Source organism: Oncorhynchus mykiss, chromosome 32, assembly GCF_013265735.2.
Source record: "Oncorhynchus mykiss isolate Arlee chromosome 32, USDA_OmykA_1.1, whole genome shotgun sequence".
Lineage (NCBI taxonomy): Eukaryota > Metazoa > Chordata > Actinopteri > Salmoniformes > Salmonidae > Oncorhynchus > Oncorhynchus mykiss.
The window spans coordinates 22,974,922-22,987,676 of record NC_050572.1 but is presented as its reverse complement, the minus strand read 5'-3'; the positions used below and the strand labels follow the sequence as shown (position 1 = coordinate 22,987,676).

At 41.2% G+C, this 12,755-nt stretch overlaps 2 long non-coding RNA genes across 2 annotated transcripts; one reads left to right on the top strand and one right to left on the bottom strand.

Moving 5' to 3' along the window:
* Positions 1 to 605: 605 nt before the first annotated feature.
* LOC110488118 lies at positions 606 to 2,668 on the bottom strand. Its single transcript, XR_002468348.2, has 2 exons — positions 2,520 to 2,668; positions 606 to 2,336 (listed from the first exon to the last, which is right to left on the bottom strand). It is a non-coding gene; the product is annotated as an uncharacterized LOC110488118 (long non-coding RNA).
* Positions 2,669 to 3,110: 442 nt separating this feature from the next.
* LOC118946453 lies at positions 3,111 to 4,257 on the top strand. Its single transcript, XR_005041282.1, has 3 exons — positions 3,111 to 3,187; positions 3,563 to 3,729; positions 3,908 to 4,257. It is a non-coding gene; the product is annotated as an uncharacterized LOC118946453 (long non-coding RNA).
* The last annotated feature ends 8,498 nt before the right edge of the window (positions 4,258 to 12,755 follow it).

Below are 12,755 nucleotides of genomic sequence, written 5' to 3'. Positions count from 1 at the left end.
GGTTGCTAAAATTCTAATAGTTCGTCTAATTTCAGTTTGTGATTAAACAACTGCTGTGAAATATATTTTCCTTAACCAAAAATATTGGATTTTCAGCTGTTTGAAGCTGGTGTACAAAAATGAAAGTAAAAGATACAAAAATGAATCTTAAGCACAGAAATATCGCACGTAGAACAGAACTACCACTTCTTGGACTTGCTTTCAATGAGACAACAGATCTATATAACACTTCTATGTGTATTTGGTCAGGTAGCCCAAAATCACATATTGCAGATTTAAAACAAGAATATTGTGTTTTATTTGTTTGTTTTCATGGCAACATAGGTTTTTTTAATTGCTTTTGGGAGTGTGGGAGGGTAGCAGTTGCAATTTTGATAAAGCATCACTGATTAATTCCAGCCTCTTCTCACAGGCTACAACTTAAAATCCAATTAATGTTCCTCACATGCTTCGCAGACAATAGGTAGACAAACAGTGACATGCTTACTTACGGGCCCCTTCCCAACAATGCAGAAAAATAACAAGGAATAACTGTAACAATAACTTTGCTATATCCACGGGGTACCAGTACCGAGTCAATATGCAGAGGTACAAGGTAATTGAAGATATTTTTTATTTAACCCTTAATTAGACAAGTCAGTTAAGAACAAATGTTTATTAACAATGACAGCCTACCCCGGAAAACCCCTAACCACGCTGGACCAATTGTGCGTTGCCCTATGGGACTCCCAATCACGGCTAGTTGTAATACAGCTTGGAATCGAACCAGGGTCTGTAGTGACACCTCTAGCACTGAAATGCAGTGCCTTAGACCGCTGTGCCACTCGGAGATGTGTGTGTATTTATTTATATATATTGGGAGAGGTAAAGTGACTAGGCAACAGGATGACTGATAAGTGAATTATCAGCTCATGTACAGTACATGCTACTTACCATATGGACCATTGATGAGAAATCTGTCTAATCTGCTCAGTTGTATTCAGAGACAAGTTGTACAACAAAGACATTGTAATAAATAAATAAAGACATTGCAAAATCAATTTATTTAATTTCCTTTTTGTCTGTAGTAAATACTTAATCATACAGGTGTCAACATGTTTATTCCCAGGTAATAAGAGCCTGGTTTCTACATGTGTGGTTCCACTGGTAATGTATTGCCATTTCCTCTATAATAGAAATACTTCAGCATATTGCTTTCTTTCTGTCCCATTGTCACCTGGGTGAGACATGCCCACTTGTCCAGTCAAATTCTGAATTCCAAATCACACCCTATCTTTTCAGATATACAGTTGTGTGGAGGGGGGCAAGGTGGCAAATTGGACTCAAGAAAATGTATACATCTCATAGGCCGAGAGGATACTGCAGTACACCAGGGGTGTATTCTCAATACTCTTAACGTGACTTCCTCGCCACACCTTTCTTCAAATAAACTGATTTGGGAGAGACTTAAGCCATGATGCCTATTCAAATAGGTGAGGTGAGACAAGGAAACAAAGCCACGTTAGACTATCGAGATGCACTGAGCTAATGACATAGCCAGCTTCAGCGGTAGGTTATTTTGCATTACATTTCTATTTCCTCCTGGGTCTGTTGGAACTCTATTCCCTACATAGTGCAGTACATTTGACCAGGGCCCATAGTGCTCTGGTGAGAAATGGTACAGTACAGGGAATATAGTGCCAATAGAGCCCTGGTTCTGCAGTAGGTAGGTCACTCTTTGACCTTGTGGACCAGGGTCTCCCCCAGTGTTTCCAGAACCTGTTTGTAGTCCTCAAAGTCTATCTGGCTTACACCACTCCAGCAGACGCTTGGCATGGTGATCTTAGGCTTGTGTGAGGCTGGTTGGCCATGGAAACCCATTTCATTAAGCTCCCAACAAACATTCGTGGTGATGTTGCTTTCAGAGGCAGTTTGGAACTCTGTAGTGTGTTGCAACAGAGGACAGACATTATCTTCACGCTACAGCACTTGCCGGTCCCGTTCTGTGAGCTTGTGTGGCTTACCACTTCGAGGCTCAGCAGTTGTTGCTCCCAGACGTTTCCACTCCACAATAACAGCACTCACAGTTGACCTGGGCAGTTCTAGCTGTGCAGAAATTTGACTTACTGACTTGTTGGAAAGGTGGCATCCTATGACGGTGCCACGTTGAAAGTCACTGAGTTCTTCAGTACAGGCCATTCTACTGACAATGTTTGGGCGGGGTTGTGGCAGCTAAAATAAAGCTATTCCGACGAACAAACTGGAGGCAAAACTAGTAATGAAATGTCAATTAATTGAAGAAAACGTTTTTTATTAGGTATTCAAATTCCTCGACGGCCACTCTTCAGACAAAATACCTGAAAAAAAAGAGCACACAGTGAAAAACACATTTAAGATATTCACTTATTTTCTTCGTGTGTTCATACACGCCTGAATCTTAAATATAGCTTTCTGATTATGGTTAAATTAAATAATTGCGCAGTCGTTTTTGTTATAATTTTTTTTTTTTAAATTGCAGTATTTCTTTCGACGTTACTCACCTCAGAACAAATCCAGGAATGAACTGGAAGGGGAGGGCCTTGGTATTTATACCCTGTGACGTTTTTGACGTCATACGCGTCTTCCAGCATGCATTTTCTGGGTTTTTCATGGTAACAACATTGAGTTTTTGGTGGACGCGCTGTTGTAGAACACCTTCATTAACTAAAGAGTGTTCTATCTGTGTCTTCATTGTCCATTAGGACAGAAAGATTACGCTGCACGTTTTGTAAATTCTCTTTTCAATTTACCTCACATCCCAAGTCTATTGTTGCATATCTAAACAAAGTTGAATGAGTATCAGTGCTAACTCACAAAATATGGTGCTTGCATTGAGTTATAATATCACATTTGGGAATAATTATAATTATAATATTTCTACAAAATGGCTGCGATGCAAATCAGGTAGACTGCCACACCAGCGGACACAATCAAAACCTTGCGTTTAATTAAAAATAATACAATTAATAAATAAATAAAATTCATAAAATAAATTAATTGAAGTCCAAAAGGAGAGTCTTTGGCCATGCACAACAATAAATAATGCGCTACTTGTTCTTTCACCTGTAACCTTTCAACCCTCAGTTGTGAAAGGCAAAATGGCAGCGTCCATACCAGGCATTTGAAAGATTTTATGCCGTGTCTATCCTTTACTTTTAGGCAGAATAAGGTATTTGACAATTATTTTCTATAGTGCGTCAGATAAGCGAAAGCTAGGACTTCCGCTGCACACATACGTTACAGATTATCAGATCACGAAACAGTGACCGAGCTAACGTTACGGTCGGTTAATGAACACAGTGAAGTTACAGCTTTAGCTAGCAACATAGTGAACTACATACCAGTACCTGACTTTGTGTACTGCGTATGCATATTGCATCTTCACTGTACATCATCCAATGCAACCCCCTTAATATGTTTCACATAGAACCATAGTCTATGCAAATGTATCAGCTTCGTTGTCTTGTGTACTGAACAGTACACTGTATTTGCAAGTTTTGCACTTGATGACTTGACTGACAGTCACTATTTGTTTGGTTTCTAGTTTCCAAAGAGGTTACCTGTCAGGCGTTGGACCCAGGCTGTTTCCATGTGTGAAGTCCAGCCTCTCTCTGTGCACTGCAGCCTAACCTGAAATCTCCAGTGATGCTGCTGTGGCAGTGGAGACTAACTGTTACAAGGACAGACCATGGGGCAACCTGGAGAGCGAAGGTATGGAGATTAGAGATTGTATGTATTTTCTATGTACTCTGCTGTTTTCTAAGGGATGGTTCCTCGGACCCAGACTAAGCCTGTTCCTGCACTAGAAAGCATGCTCAGTGGAGTGTAATTAATTACTGTTAATCCATCCATATGTGATCATTGACTGTCTGTCTACCTCTATCTCTAGAGTACATAGAGCACTAACTACAGGAGGAACCAGAAAGGAGGGATTCCCCCTCAGAAGACACGCAATACCTGCATTGTAGGTGTAACAGCAGTGGTTCTGTAACCTTGCCTGAGACCTGGAGACTTGTGGCAGCTCTCCAAGCTATTGTCTAGGCTTTTTTGGAGAGTGCACAGATATTCAGAGGATGTCTACCATGATGCTGTCTGCTCTGTGTTAGGCTATGTAACTCCATATTATTATTATTATATTCTCCACCAGACAGTCACACGAGTTCGTACTGTTAGGTGACCTAAACTGGGATATGCTTAACACTCCGGCCGTCCTACAATCTAAGCTTGATGCCCTCAATCTCACACAAATGATCAAGGAACCTATCAGGTACAACCCCAAATCTGTAAACATGGGCACCCTCATAGATATCATCCTGACCAACCTGCCCTCTAAATACACCTCTGCTGTCTTCAACCAGGATCTCAGCGATCACTGCCTCATTGCCTGCGTCCGTAATGGGTCCTTGGTCAAATGACCACCCCTCTTCACTGTCAAACGCTCCGTAAAACACTTCAGCGAGCAGGCCTTTCTAATCGACCTGGCCTGGGTATCCTGGAAGGACATTGACCTCATCCCGTCAGTAGAGGATGACTGGTTATTCTTTAAAAGTGCTTCCCTCACCATCTTAAATAATCATGCCCCGTTCAAAAAATGTAGAACTAAGAACAGGTATTGCCCTTGGTTCACTCCAGACCTGACTGCCTTCAACCAGCATAAAAACATCCTGTGGCGTACTGCATTAGCATCGAATAGCCCCCGCGATATGCAACTTTTTAGGGAAGTTAAGAACCAATATACACAGTCAGTTAGGAAAGCAAAGGCTAGCTTTTTCAAACAGAAATTTGCATCCTGTAGCACAAAATCTAAAACATTTTGGGACACTGTAAACCTCCTCCCAGCTGCCCACTGCACTGAGGCTAGGAAAGACTGTCACCTCCGATAAATCCACGATAATCAAGAATTTCAATAAGCATTTTTCTACGGCTGGCCATGCTTTCCACCTGGCTGCCCCCCCGCTTCTCCTTCACCCAAAATCCAGATGTTCTGAAAGAACTGCAAAATCTGGACCCCAACAAATCAGCTCAGCTAGACAATCTTGACCCTCTCTTCCTCAAGGTCCTAAACGATATCATAACCACCATCAATAAAAGACAGTACTGTGCAGCCGTCTTCATCGACCTGGCCAAGGCTTTCGACTCTGTCAATCACCACAGCCTTGGTTTCTCTAATGACTGCCTCGCCTGGTTCACCAACTACTTGATAGAGTTCAGTGTGTCAAATCGGAGGGCCTGTTGTCTGAACCTCTGGCAGTCTCTATGGGGTGCCACAGGGTTCAATTCTCGGGCCAACTCTTTTCTCTGTATATATCAATGATGTTGCTCTTGCTTCTGGGGATTCTCTGATCCACCTCTACGCGACGACGCCATTCGGTATACTTCTGGCCCTTCTTTGGACACTGTGTTAACAAACCTCCAGACGAGCTTCAATGCCATACAACACTCCTTCCGTGGTCTCCAACTGCTCTTAAATGCTAGTAAAACTAAATGCATGCTTTTCAACCGATCGCTGCCCACACCCTCCCGCCCGACTAGCATCACTACTCTGGATGGTTCTGACTTAGATATGTGGACAACTACAAATACCTAGGTGTCTGGTTAGACGGTAAACTCTCCTTCCAGACATTAAGCATCTCCAATCCAAAATGAAATCTTGAATCGGCTTCCTATTTCGCAAACAAAGCCTCCTTCACTCATGCTGCTAAACATACCCTCGTAAAATTGACTATCCTACCTAGAGGTAGACCGATTATGATTTTAACGCCGATACAGATTATTGGAGGACCAAAAAAAGCAGATACTGAATAATCATTTTTTTTTTTTTTTTGTAATAGTGACAATTACAACAATACTGAATGAACACTTATTTTAACTTAATATAATACATCAATAAAAATCAATTTAGCCTCAAATAAATAATGAAACATGTTCAATTTGGTTTAAATAATGCAAAAACAAAGTGTTGGAGATGTAAAAGTGCAATATGTGCAATGTAAAAAAAGCTAACGTTTGAGTTCCTAGCTCAGAACATATGAAAGTTGGTGGTTCCTTTTAACATGAGACTTCAATATTCCAAGGTAAGAGGTTTTAGGTTGTAGTATTTATAGTAGTAATAGTATTTATAGGACTATTTCTCTCTATACCATTTGTATTTCATATACCTTTGACTATTGGATGTTCTTATAGGCACTATAATATTGCCAGTGTAACAGTATAGCTTCCGTCCCTCTCCTCGCCCCTACTTGGGCTCGAACCAGGAACACATCGACAACAGCCACACTCGAAGCAGCGTTACCGATCGCTCCACAAAAGCCGCTGCCCTTGCAGGGCAAGGGGAATAACTACTCCAAGTCTCAGAGCGAGTGATGTTTGAAACGCTATTAGCGCACACCCAGCTAACTAGGTAGCCATTTCACATCAGTTACACCAGCCATTAGGCTGATTGGCTTGAAGTCATAAACAGCGCTGTGCTTGCGAAGAGCTGCTGGCAAAACGCACGAAAGTGCTGTTTGAATGAATGCTTACGAGCCTGCTGCTGCCTACCATCGCTCAGGCAGACTGCGCTATCAAATCATAGACTTAATTATAACATAACACACAGAAATACGAGCCTTTGGTCATTAATATGGTCGAATCCAGAAACTATCATTTCGAAAACAAAACGTTTATTATTTTAGGGAAATACGGAACCGTTCGGTATTTTATCTAACGGGTGGCATCCCTAAGTCTAAATATTCTTGTTACATTGCACAACCTTCAATGTTATGTCATCATTACGTCAAATTCTGGCAAATTAGTTCACAATGAGCCAGGCTGCCCAAACTGTTGCATATACCCTGACTGCGTGCAATGAACACAAGAGAAATTACACATTTCACCTGGTTAATATTGCCTGCTAACCTGGATTTCTTGCAGGTTTAAAAATATATACTTCTGTGTATTGATTTTAAGAAAGGCATTGGTGTTTATGGTTAGGTACAGTCGTCCAACGATTGTGATTTTTTTCGCAAATGCGCTTTTGTTAAATCATCCCCCAGCGTTGCATCGATTATATGCAACACAGGACACGCTAGATAAACAAGTAATATCATCAACCATGTGTAGTTATAACTAGTGATTATGATTGATTTTTACAAGATAAGTTTAATGCTAGCTAGCAACTTACCTTGGCTTCTACTGCATTCGCGTAACAGGCAGTCTCCTCGTGGAGTGCAATGAGGCAGGTGGTTATAGCGTTGGACTAGTTAATTGAAAGGTTGCAAGATTGGATCTCCCGAGCTGACAATGTGAAAATCTGTCGTTCTGCCCCTGAACAAGGCAACAATCTAATTTGCTCTCACAGTGCCATCTGTTTTGCCCCCAAAGCCCCATATACTACCCACCACTGTGACCTGTATGCTCTCGTTGGCTGGCCCTAGCTTCATATTCACCAAACCCACTGGCTCCAGGTCATCTATAGTCTTTGCTAGGTAAAGCCCTGCCTTATCTCAGCTCACTGGTCACCATAGCAACACCCACACGCCCTCCAGCAGGTATATTTCACTGGTCACCCCCAAAGCCATCTCCTCCTTTGGCCGCCAGCAGTTCTCTGCTGCCAATGACTGGAACGAATTGCAAAAATCACTGAAGCTGGAGTCTTATATCTCTCTCACTAACTTTAAGCATCAGCTGTCAGAGCAGCTTACCGATCACTGCACCTGTACACAGCCCATCTGTAAATAGCCCACCCAACTACCGCATCCCCATATTATTTATTTTTGCTCTTTTGCACCCCAGTATCTCTACTTGCACATCACCTGTACTTCTATCACTCCAGTGTTAATGCTAAATTGTAATTATTTCTCCACTATAGCCTATTTATTGCCCTACCTCCTTAATCTTACATTTGCACACACTGTATGTAGATTTTTCTATTGTTATCGACTGTTTGTTTGTTTATCCCATGTGTAACTCTGTGTTGTTTGTGTTGCACTGCTTTGCTTTGTCTTGGCCAGGTCGCAGTTGTAAATGAGAACTTGTTCTCAATTGGCCTACCAGGTTAAATAAAGGTGGGAAAAGAAAGACAAAACCCTCATCACTATTTCTGTTTTGTTTTCTTCAGAGGAGACACGATATGTGGGAACCCTTGTCCAATTTGTTGAGACACCATCATCCACTATCAGGTTTGGTCTCTCACATTTAGTCATGGCATATATACAGTGCCTTGCGAAGGTATTCGGCCCCCTTGAACTTTGCGATCTTTTGCCACATTTCAGGCTTCAAACATAAAGATATAAAACTGTATTTTTTTGTGAAGAATCAACAACAAGTGGGACACAATCATGAAGTGGAATGACATTTATTGGATATTTCAAACTTTTTGAACAAATCAATTATTCAGCCCCTTTACTTTCAGTGCAGCAAACTCTCTCCAAAACTTCAGTGAGGATCTCTGAATGATCCAATGTTGACCTAAATGACTAATGATGATAAATACAATCCACCTGTGTGTAATCAAGTCTCCGTATAAATGCACCTGCACTGTGATAGTCTCAGAGGTCCGTTAAAAGCGCAGAGAGCATCATGAAGAACAAGGAACACACCAGGCAGGTCCGAGATACTGTTGTGAAGAAGTTTAAAGCCGGATTTGGATACAAAAAGATTTCCCAAGCTTTAAACATCCCAAGGAGCACTGTGCAAGCGATAATATTGAAATGGAAGGAGTATCAGACCACTGCAAATCTACTAAGACCTGGCCGTCCCTCTAAACTTTCGGCTCATACAAGGAGAAGACTGATCAGAGATGCAGCCAAGAGGCCCATGATCACTCTGGATGAACTGCAGAGATCTACAGCTGAGGTGGGGGACTCTGTCCATAGGACAACAATCAGTCGTATATTGCACAAATCTGGCCTTTATTGAAGAGTGGCAAGAAGAAAGCCATTTCTTAAAGATATCCATAAAAAGTGTTGTTTAAAGTTTGCCACAAGCCACCTGGGAGACACACCAAACATGTGGAAGAAGGTGCTCTGGTCAGATGAAACCAAAATTGAACTTTTTGTCAACAATGCAAAACGTTATGTTTGGCGTAAAAGCAACACAGCTGAACACACCATCCCCACTGTCAAACATGGTGGTGGCAGCATCATGGTTTGGGCCTGCTTTTCTTCAGCAGGGACAGGGAAGATGGTTAAAATTGATGGGAAGATGGATGGAGCCAAATACAGGACCATTCTGGAAGAAAACCTGATGGAGTCTGCAAAAGACCTGAGACTGGGACGGAGATTTGTCTTCCAACAAGACAATGATCCAAAACATAAAGCAAAATCTACAATGGAATGGTTCAAAAATAAACATATCCAGGTGTTAGAATGGCCAAGTCAAAGTCCAGACCTGAATCCAATCGAGAATCTGTGGAAAGAACTGAAAACTGCTGTTCACAAATGCTCTCCATCCAACCTCACTGAGCTCGAGCTGTTTTGCAAGGAGGAATGGGAAAAAATGTCAGTCTCTCGATGTGCAAAACTGATAGACATACCCCAAGCGACTTACAGCTGTAATCGCAGCAAAAGGTGGCGCTACAAAGTATTAACTTAAGGGGGCTAAATAATTTTGCACGCCCAATTTTTCAGTTTTTGATTTGTTCAAAAAGTTTGAAATATCCAATAAATGTCGTTCCACTTCATGATTGTGTCCCACTTGTTGTTGATTCTTCACAAAAAAATACAGTTTTATATCTTTATGTTTGAAGCCTGAAATGTGGCAAAAGGTCGCAAAGTTCAAGGGGGCCGAATACTTTCGCAAGGCACTGTATATACACAATCATGAGAGATATAAAATTAGATGGTATTACCTTTGATTTCTTTAGGTTGATTTAACAAGCTATTCAATGTTATGTTTGGTAAGCAATGGACCAGTCTTTCTGCAGAATGTGAAGCTGCTGCAAAATTTTATAAGCCCATATACAGGCGTTGTGTATGACCCCACGCGGACAGGTAAGATGGTTTTATTTATGTAATGTGAATACAATTCTATGAATGAGTCTGAATCAACCATGCTGAATTCAGCAAGCGTTATCTAAATGCTTGCTGGTTTCATCAAAATAAGTTGTCTTTGATTTGATGAATTTACACAGTTGACACAGCCAAGAATCTGAGAGGCTGCCAATAGGTGTTTTAGTGATGAAAACCTTTCTGCATAAAGTAACATCTGGTTCAAGACCAACACTTTTTGTGAGGTTTGAGGTAACCAAAGTGGCACATTTATATTGTTATTCTACTTTTTTTATCCAGGAGAGTCAGAAACAGAAATTAACTCAAATCAGGCAATTGGCACTGCAAGAGACCATGGTAAGTTCAGCCTCTGACTAAGGAGCAGAATGCTACAGCAGTACAGTAATGAATAATATTTTTTTTTTGTGACCAGTGCAGCGGTTCAACAATGCCACCAAAAGAGAAACTGCAGTTCCCTACAGTACATAAATATTGTCCATATTTCCAGAGCTGCTACCCTTCCAGGTTCCTCATGTGGACTTCTCAGGGGAGAACTATTCCAACTCCCATGACGCAGTTGGCTCGGCCCCTCCTCCCCCCATCATGACCCCTTGGTACAGGTGGTACCACACCATACAGCCAGACGAGACTGAAGTGGCTCAAGTCAAGAAGACCAACGAGGCCCATTTGACATGGACTAGGGCCTATCAAAGGAATCATGGTGAAATTATTTTTTGTGATATCATTTGGGCTTTCTGGAAGTAGTAGAGCAAGTTTTAAAGATGCACTATGCAGAAATCACTCCACCATTTCCTGGTTGCTAAAATTCTAATAGTTTGTCTAATTTCAGTTTGTGACAAAACAAGCAAGTATAGTGTAAATAATCATTATACCATCTAAACCGCAGTGTGAAATCTTTTCCATAACCAAAAATATAGTATTTTCAGGTGGTGTACAAAAACAAGACGCTAAAAGTAAACTTAAGCATAGAAATAGCGCTCAGAGCATATTACTGCTTCTTGAACTTGCTTTCAACGAGTGACAGATCTACAACTCATATTTCTGTGAATTTGGTCGGGTCGCACTAAAAGTTCTAGAATATTGTTTATGGCAATATTGCTTTTGGGAGAGTTTTGCTAAAACATGTCACAGATCACCGATTCATTCCAGACACTTTTCACGGGCTACAACTAAAAATCAAATTGTATTTGTCACATACTTTGTAAACAACCAGTGTAGACTAACAGTGAAATGCTTACATCTACTTTGTGCATGACACAAGTCATTTTTCCAATAATTGTTTACAGACAGATTGTATCACAATTCCAGTGGGTCAGAAGTTTACATACACTAAGTTGACTGTGCCTTTGAACAGCTTGGAAAATTCCAACAAATTATGTCATGGCTTTAGAAGCTTCTGATAGGCAAATTTACATAATTGTAGTCAATTGGAGGTGTACCTGTAGATGTATTTCAAGGCCTACCTTCAAACTCAGTGCCTCTGCTTGACATCATGGGGAAATCAGCCAAGACCTCTGAAAAAAAATGTAAACCCCCACAAGTCTGGCTCATCCTTGGGAGCAATTTCCAAACCACGTTCATCTGTACAAACAATAGTACACAAGTATCATGGGACCACACAGCCATCATACCGCTCAGGAAGGACACGTGTTCTGTCTCCTAGAGATGAACGTACTTTGGTGCGAAAAATACAAATCAATCCCAGAACAACAGCAAAGGACCTTGAGAAAATGCTGGAGGAAACAGGTACAAAAGTATCAATAGCCACAGTAAAACGAGTCCTACATCGACATAACCTGAAAGGCCGCTCAGCAAGGAAGAAGCCAATGCTCAAAAACTGCCATAAAAATACCAGACTACAGTTTGCAACTGCACATGGGGACAAAGATTTTTTTTGGGAGAAATGTCCTCTGGTCTAATGAAACAAAAATAACTGTTTAGCCATAATGATCATCATGTTTGGAGGAAAAAGGGGGAGGCTTGCAAGACGAAGAACACAATCTCAACCGTGAAGCACGGGGGTGGCAGCATCATGTTTGGGGGTGCTTTGCTGCAGGAGGGACTGGCGCAATTGACAAAATAGATGGCATCATGAGGGAGGAAAATTGTGGAAATATTGAAGCAACATCTCAAGACGTCAGTCAGGAAATGGGTCTTCCAAATGGACAATGACCCAAACACACTTCCAAAGTTGTGGCAAAATGGCTTAAGGACAACATAGTCACAGTGTTGGAGTGGCCATCACAAAGCCCTGACCTCAATCCTATAGAAAATTTGTGGGCAGAACTGAAAGTGTGTGAGCAAGGAGGCCTATAAATCTGACTCAGTTACACCAGCTCTGTCAGGAGGAATGGGCCAAAATTCACCCACCTTATGGAAGGCTACCTGAAATGTTTGACTTGGGTCAAACAATTTAAAGGCAATGCTACCAAATACTAATTGAGTGAGTGTATGTAAACTCTGACCCACTGGGAATGTGATGAAAGAAATAAAAGCTGAAATCACTATTATTGACATGTCACATTAAAATAAAGTGGTGATCCTAACTGACTTAAGACAGGGAATTTTTACTAGTATTAAATGTCAGGAATTGTGAAAATGAGTTTAAATGTATTTGGCTAAGGTGTATGGAAACTTCCTACTTCTACTGTGTGTAGAGGTAAAGTGACTACAACAGGATGACTGATAAGTGAATAATCAGCTCATGTACATGAGAAATCTGTCTAATCTGTTCTACATCTATGCTCA